The sequence below is a fragment of the Gossypium raimondii genome, chromosome 5 (genome assembly GCF_025698545.1).
Source record: "Gossypium raimondii isolate GPD5lz chromosome 5, ASM2569854v1, whole genome shotgun sequence".
NCBI lineage: Eukaryota > Viridiplantae > Streptophyta > Magnoliopsida > Malvales > Malvaceae > Gossypium > Gossypium raimondii.
The window spans coordinates 42,861,769-42,880,235 of record NC_068569.1 but is presented as its reverse complement, the minus strand read 5'-3'; the positions used below and the strand labels follow the sequence as shown (position 1 = coordinate 42,880,235).

General features: G+C 33.1%; 2 long non-coding RNA genes across 2 annotated transcripts; both read left to right on the top strand.

Annotated features, from left to right (window-relative positions):
- Positions 1–14,395: 14,395 nt before the first annotated feature.
- On the top strand, positions 14,396–15,631 carry LOC105766142 (uncharacterized). Its single transcript, XR_008195797.1, has 3 exons — positions 14,396–14,643; positions 14,855–14,878; positions 14,951–15,631. It is a non-coding gene; the product is annotated as an uncharacterized LOC105766142 (long non-coding RNA).
- A 331-nt stretch (positions 15,632–15,962) lies between these two features.
- LOC128041050 (uncharacterized) lies at positions 15,963–17,419 on the top strand. The gene is made up of 3 exons (XR_008195796.1): positions 15,963–16,074; positions 16,374–16,420; positions 17,203–17,419. It is a non-coding gene; the product is annotated as an uncharacterized LOC128041050 (long non-coding RNA).
- The last annotated feature ends 1,048 nt before the right edge of the window (positions 17,420–18,467 follow it).

Here is an 18,467-nt window from a genome sequence, read left to right as displayed (position 1 = left end):
GTGTCTCTCAAAAATTTAGCTTGTTGACAAACTTGTTTCTTATTTTGGAAACCTCTTATTAATATCTAACGGAGCACTTATTCATATGCTTGTCTTGTTAACTGCTTTTTGTTATATTAAGTTGATTTAAAACGCGGAAGCATTTTGAAAACTCTAACGTCTAAAGCTCGTGTCTTTGAAAATAATAATCATTTTGAAAATCCATTTTCAAATAACTAGCAGTATAAAATATGAAAGTAAAAACCCAAATAAGATTTAAAACCAAATAAAATACCTTATTACAAAAACAAAACCCAACTTATTAATTAAAATAAAAACAAAAGCTAAAGTGAACAGTAGTGATTGTGTGGCCACCTCCGAACCCTCTACAGCACCAACCGCCTATGGCTGAGGATTACCTGCACAATTAGAAGAGAGGGTGAGTTTACGAGAACTTAGTGTGTAATCTTCTACCAAAAAATGAGCATACAACACGCAGAATCAATCTCGGCCTGAGCCTTATACAGTAGCAGTGTGTTGGCCATAGCCCATTACAGTAACAGAGTATGGGCCTTAGGCCAATACAGTAACAGTGGAGCCTTAGCCCAAAACAGTAATCAGTACAAATGCAATAATGTAACCCATCCCAATCCAGCCAACACACCACTCCGTACCACCAACACACCATGTGGGGATAAAATCGACCCACCCAGCCAATACACCAATATCGCAGTAAAGCTGCCAGTAATAGTAACGCAGTAGAGCTGCCAATTTTAGTAATGCAGAAAGCTACCAGTAATAGTATTTGTGGTAAGGCCACCAATACAGCACACTTCCCCTATATCAAAATCCCAACCCCATACAGTATGTCATGTTATAAATCATTCGTGTATGCAGTATGTCATATTCAGTAACAGTCATGTATATATATATATCGTATAGCAATTTGGTCATACACTCATTTCACCCCTTGGGATATAACAGTCATTTTACCCCTCGAGGGTATTTCAATAATTTTACCTTTCAGGGGTATTTTGGTAATTTTACCCTTCGAGGTTATTTTGGTAATTTTACCCTTCAAGGGTATTTCGGTAATATTACCCTTCGGGGGTATTTTGATAACACCCTTCGAGGGTATTTCGATAATTTCACCATTCGAAGTTATTTTAGTAATTTTACCCTTCGAGGGTATTGTGGTAATTTTACCCTTCAAGGGTATTTCAGTAATTTTATTCCTCGAGGGTATTTCAGTAAATTTTTGGCCCAAGCCCAGAGAAATGCCCATGGAGGCCTCTATAGTCCAATGCCCAGTTTTGTGGGCTTAATTTTTCGAACGAGCGATCGCACGCTCATGTGGCCTCGATTGTCGTGTTTCAACTTTTCGTCGATCTACGGTTGTAGTAGAGTGATTACACACCTGTTTGCGAAGGCGCACCTAAATCCACAAACACCCAAAATCTGTATTCAAACACGTTTTCTATTAATCGCTAACAGTAGGACTGATCTCCTTCTTTATATCCAAGATCAAATCTAAACTAATACTTGCCTCCACTAACAAGAATGGCTTAGCCCACTTTTACAACCGATGAGGATTAACTTCAAACTTGTTCTCAGATATCTGCAACACAACAATCTCATTAAGGAATATTGATTAATCATGTGGTTGAAATCCACACATGATCATATGCAGAACCATAGAACATTCGGCATTCACATAAAATTAGCCTACCTACCTTGATCAAGGAATGAGAGAAAGATTTCGACGACTTTACAATGCTTACACTGCACCACGCCTCGAGGAAAACCTTAACACCGCAACAAGCAGCATATCGAGAGAAAAACATCAGTAATTAGAAATCAAAGTATTACGGAGGAGGCTATTCAGTTTTAGGAAGAGAAAAAGAAGATAACAGAATGAAGAGCATAACACTTACCGGTAGTCGATAATACTTGTAACACAAAAATGGAGAGGACAAGAAGAGATGAGAAGAGAAGATTCGGCATAAAAAGAAGAAGAAAGAGGAAAAAGGATTTTGTAGAGAGGATGCAAAAACTATTCGACCACCCCAATCAAAAAGAAATAAAGGAAAAGTAGGAAAGGTAGATGAACAAACCCGAGAGATTCCAAGGTCCTCTGCGAAAATCGGCACAAAGAAAACAAAAAGGGAGAAGGGAAAGCTAAACAAAACCAAAGCAAACAGAGTAAAGAAAGACCCCCAAACTGATTACCTTACTGACCAATGAGTAAATTCGGCACAAAACTCGTCCCCCAGTCGATTTTTCCAAGTTGAATTACCCCCAAGCGGCACACTTCCCCCCTCACTCTCAAACTCAAACTCCTTGATTTTCTCCTAAAATCTCTCCCCATATCCCTCTTTAATTTCCTCCATCAAATCCTCTCAAACTCCCTTAACCAGTATTCTAATCCAACTCCACCACCTACCCAGCTCAAGCAGCAAAATAAATACTCCAATGCGTAACCTAAGACTTGAACCTTAGACCTCACAATTACACCACATGCCACATTACCACTAGATCACAAGCTCTTTTGTTTCATAAAACAAACACTATTATTTTTAAAGCTTATATACTAGCATCTAGGTTCATTTAAGAGAAAAATTAAAAATTTTGCAAAAGCCAAGGCTTGAACCTAGGCTTCTCAAATACTCTCATACACACCCATATCACTTAGCCACTAAAGCAAACAAGCAATTTGTGTCATAACATGCAGAAATTAAAAACTTATATTTTTGGGGCATTACAAGTACCTAAGCCCAACAGTGTTAAGATTTTGCTAATGTGGTAATGTTGGCCATTCACGTGGCGCCACGTGGACTGCTTTTCTAGATCCTTTTCTTTTTCATTTTCCCTTTTTTCTTTTTTCTACCTTAGTCACCTTGCATCTACACCACTGCTAGGCCACCATCCAACCTCCTCCGGTGAGCTCTCTGACCAACAACACCATCATTTTTTGCCTCCCTTGAAAATCCATCATCATTTATTTTTTGTGTTCTTTTTTTAGTCTGTTTCTTCAATTTGTTTAATCCTCGCACGATAAAGTGAAAGAAAATAAATATACATTTGAGAAAAAGGTGAGAAAATTTTAATGAACTGATTTTAATTTTTTTTCAAGCTTAAATTCATAGATAATTTTTAGGTTTTCATTTTTCTTATTTGTTTCCAAAGGTTAAATCAAAAAATCGATGAAGGAATCAGAAAAGAGTTTAGATCTCCAATTATGGCATGCATGTGCTGGACCCAACCCCAAAATTTGAAATTTTCTTTATTACAGACTGAAGTAAATTTGCAACAAAAGAAAAAAGTTTTCTTTGTAAAACACTTAGTCCAATCGACAAAATTTAGAGTTTTAGTTCAAAAATTTCCTTTGTTAGAAACTAACCCAAATCTGTAAAATAAAAAATATCTTTGTTAAAAACCCATCCATTCCAATTAATGCTCAGCCACATGAGTTCCTCCATCAATAGTTCAAAAAAGGAAGGGAAAAGCTCCCCAAAATAATGCCAAGAAGTCTCCTTGTACGATCTTATCCTCCTGACATGGATAAAGTAATGAACTGGATTCAATTCTTTTCAAGCTTAAATTCATAGCTAATTTTTCGATTTTTTTCTTCTGTTTTTTTCAAAGGCTGAATCAAAAAATCGATGAAGGAATTAGAGAAGAGCTTAAATCCACAGCTATGGAATGCATGTGTTGGACCCAATCCCAAAATTTGAAATTTTCTTTATTACATATTGAAGCAAATTTGCAACAAAAGGAAAAAAATTCTTTGTAAAACACTTAGTCAAATCAATGAAATTTAGAGCTTTAGTTCAAAATTTTCCTTTTTTAGGAACTAACCCAAATCTGTAAAATAAAAAATATCTTTGTTCAAAACCTATCCGTTCCAACTGATGCTCAGCCCCATGAGTTCCTCCATCAATAGTCCAAAAAAATGAAGAAGGGAAAAGCTCCCCAAAATAATGCCAGAAAATCTCCTTATATGATCTTATCCTCCTAACATAGATGAAAGTTTGAGAGCAGGTGCTCATATTGGAGAGTGGTGGTTCATATTAACAGCGACAACGACGGTGGCAATGAGGCAAGAAGAAGAGGAAAAGGGGGAAAGAGAATAAGGAGAGAAAAATGAGGGACTAGGAGGAACGTGAAAGAAAAAATATAAAGGTAAAAAATAGAAAAATTAAAATAAAAAATAATGGCATCATCATGATGTCACTAATGACATATGTCGTTGTTTGATACTTCCACCTGTCCCAAGCTTAACGATGTTTAAAAAAGTACTGAACTAGTTGACGGAAAAAAGTTCGGGTAGCAACCTAAGACAAAAAAAAAACCATAAGTACCAATATGGGAGAAGTGGACAAGTTCAAGTACCAATTTTATATTTAACCATTGTTTTTATTGTTTAATTGAATATTTAAAGTTGGTATTATATGTGATTGCTCTGTTAATTATTGTAACATCCTATAGCTCGGGTTCGACGGTCGGACCGGGTGAGGGTAATTACATTTAGTAGTACTAGAACTACAGTTTAGTCGATTCTAGGACTAAACGTAGCATGTGTTGAGTCTAGAAATACATGCCACAATAATCTATGATAGTGTGATGTTTTTGATCCAATTTGACTCTGTTTTCTTATAGGTTTACTATGTAGGCTAAGTTTAATCGTGAACTATCAGATCAGGTAAATGGTAATGTTTCCAATCAAGGATCTAGTCTTAGTGTGCCATTTTGCAAAGACCAAATAATGAAATAAAAGGTGTTTTCTTTTAAAAAATGAACTAATGATTCTTAAAGATACCCGAGCTAATCTTGCAACTACACAACCTCCACCCCCAATTGTGCCCTCCACGGTAGTCTCTTGTCCTCAAAATCTGGTAAATGTTCACATAATTCTAATTGACAATATTTGAAAATGTGGAATTGAATAATTCAGGGATAAAACTAATGATGATTCAGTCAGAATCAAATATTGTTGGAAAATAATCAGTGAATTTTTTATGAAATAGTATGTTCTTCTGAAGACAGTTTGAAACGCTATGTCATTTTGAAAGATGAAGTTTATTGGAGATGAATAATTTTGATGGTAGTTGTTCTTAAAGATCGAGTAAATTGTAATTTCCTCTAATCAAAGTTCAAAAAGAAATACACTAGCAGATAGTATCTAGATAAGAAGTACAGAGAATTTCTAGAGTTGAAATAGAGAATTATGTCTATAGCAGAGAATGAATGAGAGTTTATCGGACTCCGTAAATATACCAAAGATATTTTTCAGACAAAAGCCGAAATGTATACTCGTTTTGAATGGGGTTTAAACGAATACATATAAATGTTAGTGAGAGCTCTAAAATTGAAAGAGTTTGTAATTTTATCTAAGCGATTACAGAAAATGGAAGACGTATGCAATAAAAGGGAAAATACTAAGTTGAGACTCTAAGATTCCGATAAACAGAGTACAATTAGATCATTTTTTACTCTTCCATTAAAGAAATTAAAAGATGTTTATAGTCGTTTCACTTCTTCATCAAGATTTTCGGAAAAGATAAGTCGAACTCGAGTAACTTGAGAGCCTCGACTACATCAGCAGCCAGTGCTGGCAGTGTTCGTAGAATAGATAGATTGGTTTGTATTCATAGTGGAAAACTTATTGAAGTGAGTGTTGACTAAATATAAAGGCTTATATTTATTTGGTTCTTAAGAACATTGGAAATAAGATTGCCTGAACTGAACAAATCAATACGAGAGACAGAGTATGAAATCTGTGACCACTCCTCAGAAAAGTAGACGATCGAGAATATAATGTTAGCGTGAGGGATAGTAAAGTGGAGATTAAATATACGGCTATCAGATCTGAAGCTCAAGCTACTATCAAGGCTTATGCTATTTTGAGTTCATGGAGAGGTTGTTGTTCCTGATGTCATTACGGGTACATTTCCTTAAAATTTGATATTATTCCTAATATTGATTGGTTAACTTGTTAAGAAATGGTAGAAATTGTAAACAGAAAGTGGATTGTATTATGATAATATAACAGTAAATTGATTAATGATCGATATGCCATATCTAAATATTCCACCAATATCATAGTGATGTTATCTGCTCAAATATTGATCTAAGAAGGTCTTGCATTTTAGATACATAATATATAGATTGAAGATAAAACAATTCTGATGGTTAATGTATTACTTAATGTGTTCGTAGAAGATTTGCCAGAGTTTTCGCCTAAAGGAAAAGCTAACTTTGTTATTGAATTAGCATTGGAAACTGCTTCAATATTTGTTACACCATATAGTATAGCGCCGACAATATCGAAAGAATTGAAGCCTCAGTTGCAAGAGCTATTAAACCAAGAGTTTGTTTATTTGAATGTACCACATTGGGATACATCAATCGTAATTGTGAAAAAGAAAGATGAAACTTTTAGATTTCATATTAGTTGCAGAAAATTGAATGAAACTATTGTAAATAATAGATATTTGTTGTTCCATACTGATGACATCTTGATTTACATGAGGAATATAGATAAACTTGATCAACGTATAATATATGTACTGAAAACTTTTTGAGAAAAGCAATTGTATGAAAAATTTACCTAATGAGAGTTCTGACTTCTAGAAGTAAGATTTCTAGAACATATATTTTGGGCTAAAGGTACTCGTATTGATCCAAAAAAATCAAATTTTATTTGGAAACCTCTAAAAATGTATGGAAGAGCACAATTTCTGAGAATAAGTAAGTGCTACAGATGGTTAATTGAGGCTTTGTGGTGGTTGCATTACCGTTAATGAAACTATTACAGAAAACTACTAATTTCATCGGGTTAGGAAATGGTTGACAGAGTTTATTGTGAATACTCGTTTGACTTGGAGTTATGACGATTTTATTCTCAGTCGACTTAAAAACCAAACCAGTATATCTTCAAAGAATTCAAGAATTTCATAAAGACAATTTGAAGTTTGCTAGTTAAATGAAGATTTGTACTTCCGAATTTAGTATTGATGATAACGGAAATCTACGTCTTTGTAACTGTTTGACTATGCTGAAAGATTCAAAACTAAAATGAGATAACTTACATGAAGCTCACAACAGTACCTATTCGTGTTATCGGGTTAGTACTAGAGCGTTCAGTTTTATAAAATAGTTGTATTGGTTGTAAAGTATAAGAAAAGAGATTTTAGAATATGTAACAAGAAGTTTGTTGCGTTAGCAAGCTAAAGTCGAGCATAGAGTTTCGTCAGGTTTGTTACAACCTCTGATGATTCTGGAGTGGAAATGGGATAAATTCACTATGGACTTCGTATCGTACCAAGTTTATTGCTATCATCGAAAAAGAAAGACACAATCTGGGTTATTGTTGACAGACTCACCAAATCCACACCTTTCATTTAGGTTATAACAGATTACTCACTTGAAAGTTCCAATTGCAAAACTCTATTACACTAGTCAAAATTGAGTGAAAGAAATCTAGTTGGGACTGATTTGATCAGAGAAAAAGTAGATAAAGTCTACATTATCCAAAACTATTTGGAAGTCGCCTCAAACCATCAAAAATCGTATATCGATCTAAAAAGAAAGGAAAGCTCAGACCGAGATTCATATGACCACATGAAATTGAATTATAACCTGCCTTATCATATTTAGAAAAACCGGTAAAGATCTTGGTGTAAGAAGAAAAAGAATTACGTAATAAATTAGTACCATTAGTGGTAGTTCTGTGGCACCAACATGGTACAAAGGAAGTTATGTGGAAAACCGAAGAATCCATGAGAACACAGAACCCGAACTATATTTCAAGTAAGAAATTTTGAGGACGAAATTTTCTAAGGGGGAGAGTTGTAACAACCCGATTTTTAGTAGTACCAAAAATAATAGTTTCGGAACTCTATTTTTCGATAATTGAGTCAGTAAATATTATTTATTAATATTGATGAGGTTATTACAATACTATACTGAATTTTGGTCTAATAATTTTAGTTATGTGGAAAGTTAGTCAAGGTACAAGTGTATCGGTTCAAAAGTCAGTGATTTTGGAAATTGAGGTATCGGGACCTCGTTTCTGCAAATTGAGGTAATAAATACTTTTATTAAATATTAAATTTTTACAGAGCTATTATATAGGTGAATTGAATTTTGGTTCAGAAATTTTAATGATTGGATGGTTAATTAAGGTACAATGACTAAATCGTAAAAACTATAAAAGTTAGTTACTATTGATTTTTATTAGCTAAAATGCATGATTAATGATTGCTTGAGGATCTAAGAGATAATTAGACCCTAATTAACATAAGTGGAGGGTTACTGATTTTTATTAAAGATTTTATATGTTAAAAATATATTTAATTAATAATATTATATGTTAAAATAGTAAAACAAAAGGAATCATCATCTTCGTTTAGTTCTCCACTAAAAATAAAACACCAAAACACCATGGAAGAAGCTTTAAGGTTCAGCCAAATTGTCCTTGTATGGAGGTTTAATTGCGGTTTGTTTTTCGTAAATTTTATATTTTTGATATCGTTGTAACTTAATCTAGCTAATTCGAGTACTAAATCGTAAAACTATCAAAGTTTTAAAATGTTGTCATTGATGGATTTTGATGTTTTTTACGTTAAATAACTTAGTTGTAAGCTTAAATTTGAATAGGGCTAATTTGTAAAATAAATTTTGTTAATTTTGAGTTTAGGGCTAAAATATAAATATTTCAAAATTAACATGAAATTTTAGTAATTTATTGAATTTAGAAGGCTTTACAAGGATGAAATTGAAATCGAATTGATAAATGAAGCTTAGAATTTAAAGATATAACAATTTCGATTTTAGGGCTAAATTGAATAAAATGTGAAACTTTAGGAAATTGTGTGAAAATAAATTAATTTTTATGTGCATCTTCTAAGATGTTATAAGGTTGTTGAAATTGATAAATTGTTCTGAATTATTATATATTTGGAATTAAATCAATCGTAAGTTAAGCGAGAAATAGGAGAAATTGCAAATTAGTCCACGAGACTTTGTGGTGGTTGTTTTTCAAGTAAGTTCATATGGAACTTACTATATTCTATTGTTATGTTTGAAATGTATGTTTATACCAATTAATTTTATATATATACAAGTGTAATTTTATTAATACTAAATCTATCGGACTAAATTTTAAAATAAGAAGTTTAAATGTTAATGGTAATATTAATATATTTTATTTATTATATAGATTTTATATTTATTTAATATTAATAGAAATATTAATATTAATATAAAATTTAAATTTATTATTATATTTTTTGAAATTATTTATTTTTATATTTATTTTGAATTTTTAGAATTAAGATCAAATTAAGAACATTTGTAAATTTAGAGGGTTAATTTTCTAAAATTATGATTAAATCGATATAATTGTAAAAGTTAAGGGCTAAATTTGTTATCATACCAATTTTTTATTTGCCACTTTAGCTTGCCGTTTTTATTTTAATAGGAGTGACCAAAATTACCAAGCTATATAACGTGGGTGTTTAAATTACAAATTTTTTTATTTTAAGTGCCTAAAATGAAAATTTTAATAGTTAAGTGACTATATGTGTAATTTACCTTTTAAAAAATAATAAAACCATTTATAACAAAATAATAAGATATTAAAATGAGAAAACTTTCAATTGCAAAAAAAGGCTAAGTAAAAAAGTCTTCTTTTTTTATATATATATAAAAAGACCTAAAAGGTCAAACTCAATTAAATTGCATCACTAATAACCAGTTCATGGATTTCCAAAGGATAATCCATATCAAAGGACCAATTACATGAGTCAGCGGTCAATTTTTTACAAATAAAATCGGCCACCTTGTTACAGCAACGGTTGGCCCAACAAATACTAATCGACTTAAACTTTTCCATGGCTTTGTGAATTTCGTTGACCCGCACACCCATGATAGTGACGTCTGTACCGCGGTTCTTAACTCAATTAACAAGACTGGCACTCTCAGTCTCAAAAACAACCGTTGTAATATTGAGGGAACACGCTATCTTTAAACTTTCTTCAAAAGCATACAGTTCTGCCCACTCGGCCGTCACAACCTCATCCTTGAAACCCCCACCATCTCCAATTGTGAAACTATCCTCATCACGAACAATAACCCCACAGCCTTTTTTTATTATTCTTAACAGAGGCATCAAAGTTTATTTTTGCGTAACCACTCGGTGGTTTCTCCCATCTTTTACATGCAGGAGTAACAGGTAACAAGGGATCATTAACCAGATTGTAAATACGGAAATCATGCTGAGGGTTTTGGCTCTTTCCCAGACAACATGCGCATCATCTTCCTTCCCTCGAAAGATAAACTTGTTTCGATTATTCCAGCTATTCCACAAAGTTGTAACGAAATCGGCAGTAGCTTTCTTGTCCAATATCCGCATCACGTCCTCCATCCAGTCGATGCAGCAATAGTAATCTTTTATAAGAAGTTTGTTATCGAGGCCACCAATGGATAGGATGGCCCTTGCTGTTGAGCAGTCTTTAAGAGCGTGAATTAGAGTTTCTTTATCAACACCGCACCTTGGACAGTCCTGTCGAAAGCCCTGGCGAATGGAAGCAATCTTAGCGTTCGTAGGCAGGAGCTCATGGCCCACACGCCAGGTGAAAACACGGATTTTGGGAAGGGTGTTCAGCTTCCATAAAGCTCTCCAAAAAAAAAGCTATGGGGGCCGAAACCCACTTGGTTCAACATGAGCCAAGAGTATGCAAATTTGGAGGAAAAGAAGCCAAAGGGGTTGTGAAACCACACCACTCTGTCACTCTGATTCTTATCACCAACCAGTAAATTGCAAATTTGGTTCCCCAAGAAATTACCATAGATCGCACACACCCTTTCTTTGTTCCATCTTCTACTGTTGTCGATCCACAAGTCTTTCACCCTTCTCTCATGAGTATTCAGAGTATTGGGGTTCAAAACATTACCGTTTAAGCCTTCAAACCCCAATTGTCATTACGGATATCGATGCTTTCACCATTGCCAACCTGCCAACCGAAGCCATTCTTGAGTGCCTTAGCAGCTTCGACAATGCTGGACCAAGTGAAGGACGGTTTGTCCACCACTTTGGGCTAGAAAATGTCACCCCAGGGAAGTACTTAGAACTCAAAACTTTATAGCATAATGTGTCTTTAAAGGAGATGAGCCTCCACAATTGTCTGCCAAGGAGAGCCAAATTAAAGAGATGAAGGTCCCTAAAGCCAAGCCTACCTAGGGGTGTGCATAATTTGGGTAAAATCAAAAAAATTCGGTTAACCGACCGAATTCGGTTAATCGATCGGTTAACTGAATTTTTCCGATCGGGGGTTGGTTAATTTTTTTTTTGATTTTTCGGTTAACGGTTAATTCGGTTCGAAACTGATCGGTTAACCGAATTTTTTCAGTTTAACCGAAAAATTAATAAATAAAATTATCCAACCCAACCCAATAAAACTAAAATTAAAGTATACCCAATTACCCACCCAATAAAACTAAAACTAAAGTCTAACTCTAAGTCTCTAACAGCTGTAATAGTCTAAAACTAAAAGCCATTCCATTCCATCCGCGTCAGGCCGTCCACCCGACCGCCTGTTCCGATTATTGTTCTTCTTTTTCTCTAATTTTTCTCTTCTTTCTCTCTAATTTTTCTTGTTCTTCTCTGCAACTTTGTCAACCCTCAACTCCTTGCAACTTTCCAAAAAGGTAATAAATCTCCATTTCTCTACTTTTATTTATTTGTTTTTGGGCTAGGGTTTCTTGAGAAACTGATTGAAACCACTTTCATTGTTAGAGTACACTAGATGGGTAAGTGATGATCTTTTTATTAATCTGTAGATAGGCTTTTATTTCTGTAGGGTTAGCTTTTGGTGTGCTTGTATTAATTCATGCTATGCATATACTTGTCTTAGATGCGGAAACTGCTTATAGTTTTGAAAATGCTTATTTAGATTAATTGTTGTTTAAGGCCTAATTCGTGAATCGGCGGCCAACACTACACCAAAACAGGCTTTTAGCGGCGCTTTATGGAAAACGCCACTAAAAATAGGCATTAGCGGCGTTTTCCAGAAAGCGCCGCAAAAAACCTAAGCCCAACGACACCGTTTTTTGAGCTTTCGGGGATTTAGCGGCGTTTTTAAGAAAGCGCCGCTAATGCTCAGGGCTTTAGCGGCGTTTTTGAGAAAGCGCCGCAAAAAAACCTAAGCCAAACGACACCGTTTTTTGAACTTTCGGGATTTAGCGGCGTTTTTAAGAAAGCGCCGCGAATGCTCAGGTCTTTAGCGGCGTTTTTGGTGAAGCGCCGCAAAAAAACCTAAGCCCAACGACGCCGTTTTCTGAGCTTTCAGGGATTTAGCGGCGTTTTTAAGAAAGCGCCGCTAATGCTCAAGTCTTTAGCGGCGTTTTTGGGAAAGCGCCGCAAAAAAACCTAAGCCAAACGACGCCGTTTTCTGAGCTTTCGGGGATTTAGCAGCGTTTTTAAGAAAGCGCCGCTAATGATCAGGGCTTTGCAGCATTTTTGGGAAAGCGCCGCAAAAAAACCTAAGCCCAACGACACCGTTTTGTGAGCTTTCGGGGATTTTGCGGCGTTTTTAAGAAAGCGCCGCTAATGCTCAGGGCTTTAGCGGCGTTTTTGGGAAAGCGCCGCTAATGCTCAGGGATTTAAAATAATTTAAAATATTTGTTAAAAATGGAAAAATTAAAATACTATTATTTAAAATAATTTTAAAGTTTTTTGGATACATTACTGCTTTTTTTAGTTTATATATTAAATAATTTCTTATATAATCGTAAAAGAGATAGTATTAATTTTAAAATATTGAATTTATTATCACTATAGTTTAGGGTATATGGTTTAGAGTTTAAGGTTTAGGTGTTACCATTTTAAGGTTTATGGATTATAGGTTTAGAGGTTATGGTTTATGGTTTAAAGGCTGGGGTTTAAGGTTTAAAGGTTATGTATTAAGGGTTTATGGGTTTAGGGTTTTAGGGTTTAAGTTTATGGTTTAGGGTTTAGGTTAACTAGTGTTTTCTAATCTATATATTAACTAATTTCTTATATAATTTTAAAAGATATAATATTAATTTGGTTCTTCAAAATCGATATAAGCTACATCCAAGGATATCCCCATCTTATCCCATCCAGGTTCAGTATTTTTAGTGTTCGGTTCAGTTTTTTGCTTGTTTTGCCTTGCCCCCGCCATGATCAAATAATTATATATGGATTTAGGGATTATAGTAAGGGTTGGGATTTAAGGTTTAGGGGTTAGTAGTTAGGGGTTATGGGTTAAGAGTTAGTGATTTAGGGGTTAGGATTTAGGGATTCAAGGGTCAGGTTAGGGTTTAGATTAATTAGTTTTAAATTTTTATATTAAATATGTTTTATATAATTGTAAAGAGATAATAATAATTTTAATATATTAAAATTATGAGTATAGTTTATATTATTTAAGAGATATATAATAGATAGACTTTATGTATATTGAATGGCCAATTTAGGGTTTAAGGTTTATTTGAGATTTATTAAATGATACAATTTTATACAATTAATTAATATTTTTACATTTTAAAATATTTGATATGGATATATAGGTAATTATTTAATTTGGATAGGTCCAAATTATAAGAAAAAATACAAAAATAAAATGATATGGGTATATAGGTAATTATCTAATTTAGATAATTCTAACTTAATAATTAATTACACTCATTTTATCATTTGTTTTCTTATTAAAATGTTATTTTGTTCAAAATAAAATAATTTTTTATGCGTTTATAAAAAACGCCACAAAAATAAATTTTCTTTAAAAATAGCGAGATTTTTAGCATAGCAAAACAAAGGTCGTTTTATTCCAAATGTAATAATTTTATGCGTTTTTATGTAAAACGCATAAAAGGTGAGCAATAGCGCTTTTATAAAAACGCCACAAAAAATAATTTTATTTTAAAAATAGCGAGATTTTAGCATAGCAAAACAAAGGTCGTTTTATTCCAAATGTAATAATTTTTTGCGTTTTATGTAAAACGCCGCTAAAAGGTGAGAAATAGCGTTTTTATAAAAAACGCCACAAAAAATAATTTTATTTTAAAAAATAACGAGATTTTTAGCATAGCAAAACAGTGTCGTTTTATTCCAAATGAAATAATTTTTTGCGGCGTTTTACATAAAAACACCGCAAAAAGTGAGTAATAACGGTATTTTTATAAAAAACGCCACAAAAAAATAATTTTAGTTTAAAAAAATTGCGCCATTTTATAAATTCCCCCCTTTAAACTAAAATTATTTTTTGTGACGTTTTTTATAAAAACGCTCTTTTGCAGCGTTTTTATAAAAAACGCCACAAAAAAATAATTTTAGTTTAAAAAAATTTCACCATTTTATAAATTCCGGCGCGCGAAATCCTCATCTTTTCCCCCTAAAATCCCTAATTTCCCCCTTGAAACCCCCAACATTACAAACATACCACCGTTTAAAACTTTTAACTCCATGCCCATTGCTATCTTTTCTTCCTCAACCCCCATTCTTAAACGCCCAAATTTGGGAAGCTATTTTTTCTTTCTCTGCAAAACTTTCCTGGTACACATTTTTGCTGGACGGGCATAATTTGGAAGACTCAAAGCAAAGCACTGCTGAGTTTACTCAACCCTATTTTATAGCATGTAACAATAACCTGCTTTTAATGTAGGCTGTTTTGCTAGTACCTTGAGGGCATATCCACTGCTAGTTTTAGTATAGTCTCGACTTTTAGGTTGCAAAGTCGATCAATCCTAGTAAATGAGTATAATTATAGAAATTATTTACTGTGCTTCTCGAGGTCGTTTATTTTAGGGATTTAGTTAATGATTTTTTTGACTGATTGTTTTTTTTTAGGTGCAAAATCTTCTTCAACAAATGGTGAGTTATAACTGGACCCATTCTACAGTTGTTTGAATATATCTCAGTAATTGACAAATATTTCATTTGCAGCAATCCAGGTTTCAAACAATGTCGGAGTCCATCATCACAAAGAATATCCTTTTCGTATATTTATAGGGGGAATTTAATGAATTTGAAGTTTTTACTGTGCAATACCGGGCCTGGTTGAGATGCTATTAACCCTGAACCTTAATCTGTGGCAACCCCAAATCTAATATGCTAGATGATTTTTATTTTCTAAGATAATTTGTCCTAGCTTACATTCAATCTAGAAATACATTTCAACATTGTCTCTAGTTACTATGAATTGGGTTCATTTTTCTTCAATGTTTTAGGGTGATTTCGGTGTGGATTAGTTTTGGGTTTAGATGATTTCGATCTTAGCTTTCAGTTGTTTTTAATTTGGGTTCTGAGGTTTATTTATTGGGTGTGGTTTTAGATCATTAGGGACACAATTCACTTCAGAGTTATGTTAATTTGGTTTTGAGTTAAATTTTGTATGATCCAATTGAGTTGAGTTAAAAAAGTGTTTTCTGGGTTTTATAATTTGCTTCTTTTATAACTGCTTTTCTTTTTTTGTTCATTTATATTCTTATGTTTTCCATGTGTTTGTTTTAATGCCTGTTTGGTATTTCACATATATATATGTTTTGTTGGCTTTGAAGGTAAGAAGATCCTCATCATGGTGAGAGGCAAAGCACAAATGAGGCGCATACAGACCGATACGAGCAGGCAAGTTACATTTTCAAAGCAAAAATAGCTTACTAAATATTTGCTTTAGTTACTTAGGTCGGCCAAGATTTTGTTGGCAGACAACCTTAGGTAAAGTCACCATTTAGCCATGTGCTCCTTTACTGCTCAATATCTATACTTCCATCAACTCTTTGAATGACACAAGATTAACTACAAAGGGTATATAACAGTTTCATCTTCATCAGTAATTGTTTTGATTATATTAGACAGAATCAAAACTTATATGAAATCAAATATTTTGCCTCATTGAATCCCCATCTCAAAAAAAGCTTTTGTTTTTTTATTCTTTTAAATTTTGTTGTTTTAAAATTGCAGGAACTTAGAGAAGCTTCGGCTAATATTGAACCAAAGCATCGAAACGACATTGCAGATTTAATAAATAGTTACAAAAGTTTATACCCAAAATGGGTTTTTGATCTCAGGTAATTTAAAACTCTTATTTACTTAATGGTGTAATTTTGAATTGCATTGGAAACTTTAATTTGTTAGAATTTGATCCCAAAAACTCCATGTTGCTAAAAGAGAATATATTTAAATACCTGGCTTCTTGCTTTTTTATAATTTTCGGTTCGAATGGTTTCTTGCTTTTCCACCACCCCCTAAATAAAATTGCCGATTCTCTTGTAAATAATTTAGAGAAATAATTAAAAGAAAAAAAGTAAACCCATATTTGCATAGGATTTTGGACCTTCACCTCTTCTCTTCTTATCGTTATTTTCAGCTGAAAAAGGCTTTTACATTAATCACCCTTGAAGTTACTTTCTACAGGTAATAATAAATTTTCCTTTTTTTCCTGTCTGCTTATTGGGTTTCTTTTAATTCATTCCTTAACTGGTTCATGTTGATTTTTTTTATTTTTTTTGCGTATCTTCTTCGATTTTCTTCTGAATTTTGTTTGATCTAAGCTTATAATGGGGAGATACCCATATTCTATTTAGTCTTAAATTTTATGATTTCACTTCCTATAGAAAAATTAATGCATGTTTTTGTCTTTCAATATAGGAAGCAGGTAAGCATGTGAGTTCAAACTATTTGGTAGATTTTAATCAAATTGATTGAATTGCCAGGATTTATACTTTGCAATATATATATATATATATATATATATAGTTTTTATTTGTTCAATGTTCTAACTGAAATTTATGCCAATGAAAAACTTCTATATCTTTGACCAAGTCAATTTCTTTATTTCTCTTTAGGATTTTAGTGTGCTTAAAACTTTAATTTTTTTATGCTATTAAAGCATTGGATTATCTTTGCATGCTGCAGGAACAGGCTGCTTTGCTAACATGTTGAAATGTTGATTTTGATAATTCCTTACATATTAAATATTGAAGTGTTGATATTCAAGCTAGTAATTTAACAGTAAGGTTTATTAATGTTATCCAATTAATTGGACTAACTTATCAGGTTTTGTAAATTAAAGGGATAAAATTCATAATTAGACCTTTACTTATTTATTTTTATTCCAAAGTGTTACCTTGAAAGTTAGTATTGGTTTAATTTTCCAGTACTTATTGTGTGTATGTTTTGCTTTTATTTATTTGCAGATGTGGTTTTGTCTTCTAATGTATGAATCTGAAGTGCATTTCTATTCTTCTATTTGCTGTTAAGACTTGAAACTGAAGACAGAGCAATGAGACTTCTAAGTAATGTGTCATTTTTGTTGAAACCAGGGGGTTATTTTTTCGGTATTACTCCTGAAAAAGTGATTGCCAAAAATTGTTGTTTCTGGATTTGTGTATTTTTTTTCTTTTGGTTCTCGCTGCACTGCTTCGGAGGTGATTGTGTAAACATTTTAGTGTGATTTAGTTATTGTAAGAATATTTTTAACATTGTTAATTTTAATATTATTGTAGGAATATTTTGAATTATAATTCAGTTATCAATTTATATCATATATTTTTCATTGAATTTGAAGTATCATTTAAATTTGTCGTTTTTGGTTGGATTTTATGCTACAAGAAGGATTGTATATCAATGAAAATCGGATATTACAAATTTGCCAAAATTAGTGGCGTTTTTTAATAAACGCCCTTAAAGAACCGTACTTTTAGCGGCATTTGTGACAAAAGCGCCGCTAAAGATCAAGTTCTTTAGCGGCGTTTGTGGGTAAAGTGCCGCTAAAGGTCATGCTCTTTAGCGGCGTTTGTGGGTAAAGCGCCGCTAAAGAACATGTTCTTTAGCGGCGTTTGTGGGTAAAGCGCCGCTAAAGGTCATGTTCTTTAGCGGCATTTGTGGGTAAGCGCCGCTAAAGAACATGTTCTTTAGTAGCGGCGTTTGTGTGTAAAGCGCCGCTAAAGATCATGTTCTTTAGCGGCGTTTTTTTACATAAACGCCGCAAAAGTTAGCGACGTTGTCAATAACGGCATTTTTTGCGGCGCTAGTGAAAGCGCCGCAAATACTTTTAGTGGCGCTAAAAAGCGCCGCTAAAGGCCTAAAAAAGCGCCGCTAAAAACCTATTTTGGTGTAGTTACAGACCACATCCGGATTCGTGAAACTGCTTATAGTTTTGAAAATGCTTATTTAGATTAATTGTTGTTTAAGGCCGGATTCGTGAATCGGCGGCCGAGTACAGACCACATCCGGATTCATAAAACTGGTTATAGTTTTGAAAATGCTTAGTTAGATTAATTGTTGTTTAAGATCAGGCTAAGTTCATTAAGGAATGTATTTCATTAGGTTCATTAAGTTCATTAATTGTTGCTTATAGTTTAAGATTAGACTGAAATGTATTCATTTAAAGTTTGAAATTTTAAGTATGAAATTGCTGAACTGAATATACTTAAATTTGTTGAGGATATGGACTACTACT